Consider the following 10,062-nt stretch of genomic DNA (forward strand, 5'->3'; position numbering starts at 1 on the left):
CAAGATCGAAGAACATACCTCGAAATGTGACAATTTCTGTGGATCGTTCAAATCACGGGGCACCCACTTTTCATTATCTTTCACTTTTCAAAAAATGGCTACTTACTCTGTGCTCTCCTCAGTAGACCGCATCAGAGGTAAGAAATGAAAATAATGAATCATAATAGTTTTCTGATAGCTTCTCGAGTAATTCTCAGGTATAGAGTTAACGGAAGACTAAAAACCTATTCTGTCTTTAAAAAAAAAAGTTTGCCTCCTGTGAGGTTTGAACTCACGACCCCTGGTTTACGAGACCAGTGCTCTACCACTGAGCTAAAGAGGCTGGTCTATGGTGTCCAAATTTTATTTCTGTTCTAAATATATCATTGTTTTTCAGATAAATATAATATATTTTATGGAAAGAACTGAACTTGTAAAGGTGAACATTCCAAATACGCTCTAAGGGTGATTACAGTGTGAAAGTGACGATTTACGTTAAATGATAGCCTTGGGAAATATTCATTTGGAGTACCGGTTTTTGGGCAGTTTATTCCACGAAAACGCAATTTTTCGGTAGTCAGGCGGTTCGACGTGGGTGCTTTGTTCACTCACTCGAATTGACTGCCGTGTTGGTCGGTGGTAGAAGCCCTAGTCGTTAAAAGGTAAGACCTCGTTAATCCTCAGCTCGCACAAGTTTCAACGTCTCAGGGTTGTCGTACGAAGGGGTGTCACAGCTGGTTAACGGATTTTTTTTAAAGAGTTCTATAAAATTAGGGAAATAAATCTGCACTAATTCTATATAAAAGATTCTCACTAGAAAATCGACAAATATTACTGTTTCTTCAACTTTGTTCAAACTAAGTGACAATATGACAATGAGTTGTCTTCTGAAGGGTATTGCTGTTCTGGTGATTGGGAAAAGAGCCTATTTTGGATTTATTCTACGTCAGAGGTTCCAGTTATACAAAAATAAAAAAAACAATATTATAACTTTTTCAATATAAAAATAACCGAGTTGTATTCTCGTGTATTATTTTTCAGCATGGAGACTACTTGAGATATTCGATTATTTAGTATGTGTCCCAAATTTTCTATGACGAAATCATTCCCGATATTTTCTTGTACAGGAGACAGATAAGTTAGTTGTTCTATCATCTCTTTTCCTTTCGAAAATTATAATGTTTTCCTCGAAATTAATGATCATTTTTGCAAAAACAAATGCAATCATCAACCTGAAAGTTGATTTGTCAATATTGAGGTTAACCGATATTCAAGGTGCAAAATTCCTACCTTACTGAACAGGTGATCTATCAGATATGAGAACATCTGTGAATCGTTTCTACAAAAACAAAATGCAGCGAACATACAAATTTATAATGTCTGCTGGAAGTTGGCTGGTCGACATCGATATTGTACAATGTTAAAGTGCTAAATTCTCTCCTTAATAAACATAGCAAATTCCATAAGAGGGCAACTGCAACTCGGCTATACCAACGGTGCATCAGATTCTGTATCGGAAGAATCATCGTTTGTGCGGAAACATTCACAGACCTGCACAGGAGGAGATCTTGCTTCTCCCACTCAGCTATTTGGTGCAAGGCGAACAAATTCTCCTATTGAGGAGGCTTCCAGGTAACATTCCTGGTCTCTTAGGTTTGATAACAGAATAGGAAGATGCAGAAGTTGGAAGTTCTTGCTCTGAAGCCGATGTAACAGAAAGAGCAATTCGATTGGTTGGAGAACAATATAAACTTTAACTTCGAAGCACTTGATAAATCGGTGAAAAGCGAAATCGACATGGGTTGCGGTGAACTTTTAAATATATTCAAGGCACTGTAAAGAATACTTCTTTCCAAATACATGAACAGGGGGTAAGGAATACTCCTTCCCATATGTATGAACAGGGGTAATCAGAACTCAAAATTTCATTTTCTGATTTGATGAATTCAATCCATACCCCAATATCGAAGATATTGAGGTCGGGTCATTCTTTGACCCGACCTCCCCTTTGATAGTCTATGCTTATGACCTAGCTTCAGGTAAATTTCAATTGTTGTTTTAGTTGATTTATGGTATCTAAAGGGTCTCACGAGTACCTAGGAAAAGCGACGGACTACTAGTCAAAATGAGCAATTTTGACTACTCGAAACAAATGGTAAGACTAATCGAATCTCTTCTAGCTGACCGGCGATGTCGCTGCAGAGTAGGACAAGAACTTTCCACCATGCGATTACTGGAAACAGGAGTCTCACAAGGCGCAGTCCTTTCGCCACACCTCTTCTCGGTAAACACAGCAGACGTGCCTAAGCCTGAGAAAAACTTTAACAAGTTGGCACTCTGCGCGGACGACACAGCTCTACTGGCGAGATCAACTAGCCATCAGCAAGTTACCAGATACTTGCAACAGCAGGCGGACAGATTAGAGGAATGGGTCAACCTTTGGAAGATCAGGATAAACCCTGACAACAGTCAGGCAACACTGTTCACCCGGAAGAAAACGTCACCTTCAACGAACAAGAGATTACGTGGACCAACGAAGCGAAATACCTGGGAGTCACTCTCGACAGAAGACTAACGTTTAGGACACAAATACGGCAGAGAATAGGGCTGGCCAAAGCCGCCAGACAGAACCTAGATCCAATTATAGGTCGCAAAAGCAACATGGGGACTCCACGTAAAACTGCCTGCTGATCAAGACTGTTCTACTCCGAATCATCCTGTATGCCTGCATCGCCTGGGGCCAGTGGGCAGCGACATACAGACGCAGTATCCAGACGCTCATGAACGGTTGCGTGCGAGCCGCCAAAAACGTTCCGAGATACATACCAAATAGATACATCTACCGGGATCTGAACCTGAACATCTATTACGTAGACGCGTATATGAAAGAACACGCAGAAAACCAGTTCGATCACAAAACAATCCAGCGGTGCGCAATTTACACGAATCACTCAACAGAGAAGACCCAAGATTCCGAGAGAGAGAGAGAGAGAGAGAGACAAACATAGAAGACCAACGAAGCAGAATTAGAGACCATCTCGTTATCAGGCAGCTCCGGTAAGTATAAAAACTTCTTAACCAGATTTCAAATTCATTTCTTTTTCAGATTCACTGGAAAACACTCGTCTCCGGTTAGTTGCTGGGGGCCCTATGCATTAAATTACATTTAAGTAGAGTTAGACTTAATAATATACTAGATTAGAAAGTGAAAGCACCTAAAGGTTGGCTTTCGACTGCAGTAGGTCAGATGTCAATCTTGCTGAAGTGCCCATCAGTAAGTTGAGGACCGTTCCGGAGGCGCAGGGGTGGATGGACGAGATGGGATGTTCTCCACCCAGTAACCGCGTGGCCTTGGTCAACTCAAGGCACTCAACCCGGGAAGGGGCATGGGGGCTTAGAAAAAGGAGATCCATGATGGAAAAGTCCCCCATTTCAATTCAATTCAATTCAATTCAATTTATTCATTCGTTCATACATTTTACAAAATGAGAAGAACACCGTAGTTGCAGGGTACTCCATAGGATGTGTGCCTGTATCATGTACAATCTGCCACTAAATTTCTTATTCAATAGAAAAGTTAATTTTTTTTCTACTTTGTAAAACTCCTGTTTCACTACAGGTTCGATATGGTTTATGTTCAAGAATAGAATAGAATAGAATAGAATGGAATGGAATGGAATGGAATGGAATGGAATGGAATGGAATGGAATGGAATGGGATGGAATGGAATGGAATGGAATGGAATGGAATGGAATGGAATGGAATGGAATGGAATGGAATGGAATAGAATAGAATAGTTTATTGGCTACGTGATACATTTGAACAAATATTTGTAGCAAGTCAAAACACAAATGTATAAATATGATGTTATATATACAAATAAAACTATCACAATGCTTGTATAACAGAACAGTGTACATAATAATAAAAACAATCAATCAACTAATGTTAAAAATGAGAACAATTGTTACTCACTCAAAGTCACATGTGGAATAAAAACAGTGATTCAAAAAAAAATATTTCAGTTTTTGCTTGAAACAGTAGAAACTGAGTTGTTTTATGTGACATGGTAACTTATTATAGAATTTCAAATTCAATGAATTATTTTGTGAGGTGCTCAGTCTGAATCTCTCAGTTCTTATCAGATTTCCTGATCTTGTAGGATATTCATGTTGTTGCGATTGTAAAATGTATTTTGATTTATTTTTATGAATTCCAATCAATGTTTCATATACAAAAGCTGTAGGAAGCGGCATAATTTTGAGATGAATAAAAAGTGGGCGACAATGATCTTTGAAGTTGGCATTAGATATTAGACGTATAACTCTTCTTTGCAATATAAAAATTTTTTGGAATGACAAGAATCCCCCCACAACACTATGTGACTGATACCGGCGAAATCCTTCAGTCTACGAATCATAAATATTAGACTTGATAATTTCTTGGCCAGTTTGTCAATATGACATGACCAGTTCAATCTGTCGTCTATATGAATCCCCAGTAGCTTAACACTTTTACCCGAGGTTAAATACGTATTTGTGAAAATTATAAGATTTTGATTTTCAGCCTCATTAAGGAGAAGTCTATTTGAAACAAACCAGTTACTTGCAGACTTCATGGTGGCGTTGGCAGAAACACTCAAATCATCAACACTACCGTGACAGTCCACCAAAGTGGTATCATCCGCAAAAAAAAACATTTTTCAGGAAGTATATGGTAGTATAGGTCATTTATATATAGTATAAACAAGATTGGTCCCAGTACAGAACCCTGGAGCACACCATGTTTGACAGATTTCACAATCGATTTAATCCCATGTAATGATACACACTGTGATCTATCGTGCAAATAGGTTTCAAAGAATTTAAGGGACAGTCCACGGATACCATAATAGGAAAATTTCTTAAACAGAATATTATGCGATACACAATCAAATGCCTTCGATACATCGCACACCGTTATGAATGAATGTCTGGCCTCCTCGAAACCTATCACTATACTGGATATGATTTTCAAAAGAGCATCGATTGTGGACTTACCGTTTCTATACGCAAATTGTCCAGGGCAGAATAGAGAATTACCTTTTAAGTATGCTATTAATCTGCTTCTGACAATTACCTCGATGACTTTTCCAAGTATAGATATTATTGAAATGTGTCGAAAGTTTTCAATAATATGAGGGTCTCCTTTTTTAAAAAGAGGTAAGACTACAGATTTTTTAATATTGCAGGAAACACCCCATGAGAAAAACATTCATTTATTAATAGGGAAATGGGTACGCAATCATATTGGCAATACTTTTGATGATCCCACTGTTGAGCTCAAAAAAGTCCAAACAATTGGAGTTCTTGAGAGATTGGATACTTTCCCACGGGGTCGTGGGGAACAATACGAAGGAGTTAACTGGTTTTTTTAAGATGTTTCAAGAAATCTGTCGCTTCATAATTTACTTCAGGAAGGATGAAATGAGATAATAAGAGACGTTCAACCAGCTCAATTGTTTCAACTGGCGGAATATTGGGAAACAAGGTTTGGAAATCAAACGATATACATTCAGCGTTATCAGGAAAAGCTATGTTTTTGATTTCATTCACTGATTGATATTATTTATACTGAATTAGTGTGAATTTCAATTTATTGTATGAGCATTTCTGGAATTTTTACGGTTGGGGCCATTAGGTACAAACGGCACAACATGTCTAATTGGAGAATTGGTTTTATATAATTTAATGAGGCAATAGAGTTTCTGTGGTTGGTATTCATGATCAGCGTTCGGCGTTTATCACTTCCATTTATAACTAGCCCTATTGAATGTAGGGTTTCGTTAACCTCTCTCTGGTTTAGGGTTGTAAGATCATTCCTCAGGATTTCGTAGGTGGGATCTGTAATATAGGATCTGTGATATATAGTATTGAAACAATCATTATTTGAAGATTATCAAGTATTATCTGTCCCACAATTGAACTTGTCTTTAACGAGTTCATTTTGATACACCCCGTATAGCGAAGACTATTTAATTGTATTAAGAATCTCCCTCCATTCGAAAAGTATAATTTCTTTCCCGAGATGAATGTCATTTGAGCAAAAAAGAAGTGCAGCCAGCATACAAATTTATAACGTCTCCTGAAATTTAATGTAAATGGAATGCCGTTTTGGCGTACGGAAAAACATATCCCGTGTTTAAATGGACAATAAGATGGTACTTTGAACCAGACAAGTTCTTGTGCCTCCAACTTTTACCGGCAAGTAAGTTATAATTTACAATAACGTCATTCACATTGAAATTAAATATATGAGTTTGGTTCTTTTGAAAGACAATCTCGACTTACTTTGAAGAAGTGCGGTCGTATATTAAATTTTCTGTCTTGTTAGTTTTTCGAACGAAAATTATTCGGGGAACTTTTCCGTCTGGGTTTTATTGAGCGTGAAGTCAGCGGGTTTTTGGTGATGACATATTCATGAGTAGAAGTGGAAGTTGTAGTAGAAGTTGTAATAATATATGCTATGACTACCTCACCGACGAATTTGAGATATGTTCAAAATGCTCTTCGCTAATTTCGGAACATCAGAAGATCCACTAATACAGTATGCACATATTCTGGACGTCCAATTGGAAACTTTTTCATATATTTTTGTAAATATATTTTGTAACTAAAAAAAGTGACACTCTCGAACTTATATATAGAAAGCTATGATGCTCTAGACCCATCTGATATTTTTCTGGAAAAGTATACCGATTGTGAGGTGTTTTCTTTCACTCTTTGGCATTGTTTTCATTTTGTATTTTCACGGATACGTTTCTGAGGAGAAAAATAAACGAAGTTGGAAAACTGATATCTCTTTTTTCATTTGAAATCATTTCATGAAATGTTTGAATGGTTCACTATCAACCATCATATAGAAATACTAGCGTTATTCAAATCTATTTGGTCATTCAGTAAATTAGACATTCTGGAAGACTGAGTCCCAAACTTTTCTCTTCTGAATATATCATATTCATGGTTTGCTTTTGTAGTTTTTTGGAAAGAATGGAGTCGATAATGTCCACCTCATAACCGTTGTTGACCGCGATTTGTTTGATAAAACTCAGCTCTCTCTGGAAATTACTCTCCGACAGTGGAATATTTAATAGTCTGTGAAGCATACTATTGAATGCGACAACTTTATGCTGGTAGGCATAAATTAGCTGCATAAATTAGCTGTACCCAGTAGCTGCATTTATGCTGGTAAGCATACAGTAGCTTCATACAATACTATGCTTCACCTACTATTGAATATTCTACTGTAGAGAGTGTCATTGAACAAATCGCGGTCATTATCAGTTATAAGATAAATACGATTGACTCCATTCTTTCCAAAAAACTACAAAAGCAATCCATGCACCAGGTCTAGCCAAATTCAAGATATGATAACGTCAGCTAAAGAAGATCGTCATATTTGAAACATCAAAAGGGTAGATAAAACTCAGGTATTTGAAATTTAGGTACTTCAAATTGTAAAATTGGATATATTAAGCAATCAATATGTAGAATTCCGTTCGTAAAGACACGCTTGAAGAAGTCATCGTATGGCGAAACACGTGTTGCGTTTTTGTGAAACATCCTAGTGAAAATCTCAGAATGAAGTGCTTTTTGATAACATTATGGATTTTAAACAAGTATCTAATTCCAGTATCTCTGGTACTGATTTTTTTAAGACATAGCCAGATAATTTGTCGAAGCATATTTAGATTTAAATTAACATTCCATAGATTAGCATTGGGATCATTTTTTAAATAATCTTAAATAATTATATATTGCTTTTTTTCTATAGATTTACTTATCGAAAGTAGTTTTGATACTGCACCAGTTTCATTTAATATCTGAACGATATGCTGTCGCATTAGAACGATCTGCATTCATTTCATCAAACAGACTACAATCATCTGAAGCTCATAACCTCAAAATTGATTCAAACAAAACTAATCTGCTTGTTTTTGGTACTAATCGTAGCTAGGTGGAAAGACATATTAATATTGTTAGTGGTGATACAGTAATATGCTCCACGCTATGGAAAATAGACGTGTTTTACACTCGGCTACCCTCTTTCATAAAATATTGAATAACAAATGTCCATCATATTTGTACAACAGAATAAGATTTCTTAGCGATGTACACACTCTAAATTTGAGGTTTAAAGGGTTACTTTCTCCGCCGCCCCACTCTATATCGACGATCCTTCAGTTATCCACAAAAATATAAAGTTAGTAAAGTTTCTTCATTTAAGTGCTGTTACAAAAAATATCTCATCGCTGCTCAATCAGAAAGCCATTGATTTCATAGATTATATACTTCTGAAAAATTTTCAGTAATAAATTTAACATGTTTTCTCTCCCCCTTCCCTCTCTCTCCTTCCTCTTTTTTTTTCATCTTCTTTTTTCTTCGTTTTTTTCTCTTGTTCAGTTTTCTTTTCATCAAGGCTAGAACTACCGGTACATGTTGTTTCTAGCTTTATTTGTAGTTTTTTTTTATCATTTTTATAGATTGTATATTTATTGTATTTATATGGAACTACAAATGAATATTATTATTATAATATTATTATTATTATTTCTATCATCCAACTAAATATTATTGTTAGTTGTGTCTTGCAGCCAAGACACGGAACAATTGAAACAGTTGTGAAGAAATACATAATTTTCATAAAATGGCATCGACTGAAATCTCTCAAATGTCAAACAGAAACACCATTTGTCTGACAACTAAAATACGAATTGAAATATTAATGTAAATAATATGTAAATCAAATTTAATTTTCATCGGGCAATTACATCTGCCAAATATTGTTTTTCATGCAATGACGGGTTATTGTAACAATTGATGAAAAACTGTGGAAATCTGTTGAAAAATGGTGTTCCTTTCTTTTGTGGCTGTGAGCTCCGTGAATTTTAGAATTTCATATTGCCGTATCTTTGATTTTGAATAATAAATTCTGATGAAATGGGTCACAGTTATATGAAGGTACTTTGAATCTATAGCAAAGTAATTTGAACATGTCGCTGATAAAAAATTCCCCATTTTCAACTATAAAAACTTTCCATAGCATGCCCTGGAAATGACAATTAACATTTCCAGTTTGGTCCAATAGTATCCCTTTCAGTGTTGGAATAAATCGATCTTCAAATTAAAATTTACCTGGAGTAATGAACACTTTTCCAAAAATAGTTAATATCTCCAGTTGAACTACCCTACTAACTCATACGGCGAGCATCGAACCGCATCGATGGCGTAGAGTTTCTCATATTTATAATGGAAGCGGAACATAATTCAAAGATAATATTTTGCGCGGTCCATTAGCATGAATCAATAATTAATACCGGTTGCGTGTTTTAGTAGCTTCGGCTAATAAACTACTGGATTCATTACGTTAGTTAGTCCGTGTTCCGTACCTACTTTTACTGCCCTATGTAGGTGTTACGGCCGTAAAAGCAGGACCACCTAGCGCTGATATAACTCAGAGGCTGTGTAGTATTTGGTGCAGTCATGCAATTAAGCGAATTCCGAATCACCGGCTACAGCTGAGGCTGGTAATGGCCGCAATTAAGGATGGGATTCGAAAAAGAACTGAAAAATTGTTAGTACAGATGTTAGGAGACAGTATGGCGAAGGAGCCAGTGAAAATATTTGCACATAACATGCATGGTGTAGTTCCTTTTAAAATTTTTATTAATGACTTTCGTGATTGAATGAAGAATGGGAACATAAAAATTCGAGATAAAGTATAATGAATGAACTAAAACTAAAATATCTGTTTGAAAGTGATTGAAAATGTTTCGTGATGAATTTATCAGTTCGAATTTCCATTGTCTAATATGATTCTACTATTATTTCAAATCTATGAAAGAACAAATGAAATTTGAATGAATAGCTAAATTATCAAGTGAATCAAACATTTAAATGTGAAAAAATATACAATAAAACGAATAAAATAAGATACAAGATGAAAATGTCCATAGAGTAAAAAAGGGAACTGAAAAATAAAAAGAATAAAAATAAAAATGGGCAAGAAAAAAAAACAGTGATTTTAAAAGGATTTCAAACCAAG

At 35.8% G+C, this 10,062-nt stretch overlaps 1 non-coding gene across 1 annotated transcript; it reads right to left on the bottom strand.

The window, feature by feature from the left end:
• Window positions 1–250: 250 nt before the first annotated feature.
• TRNAT-CGU (transfer RNA threonine (anticodon CGU)) lies at window positions 251–322 on the bottom strand. The gene has a single exon. It is a non-coding gene; the product is annotated as a tRNA-Thr (tRNA).
• Between the last annotated feature and the right edge of the window lie 9,740 nt (window positions 323–10,062).

This window comes from Leptinotarsa decemlineata, unplaced genomic scaffold (genome assembly GCF_025532065.1).
Source record: "Leptinotarsa decemlineata unplaced genomic scaffold, Ldec_3_MD MMD2_tig00026314_RagTag_RagTag, whole genome shotgun sequence".
Classification (NCBI taxonomy): domain Eukaryota; kingdom Metazoa; phylum Arthropoda; class Insecta; order Coleoptera; family Chrysomelidae; genus Leptinotarsa; species Leptinotarsa decemlineata.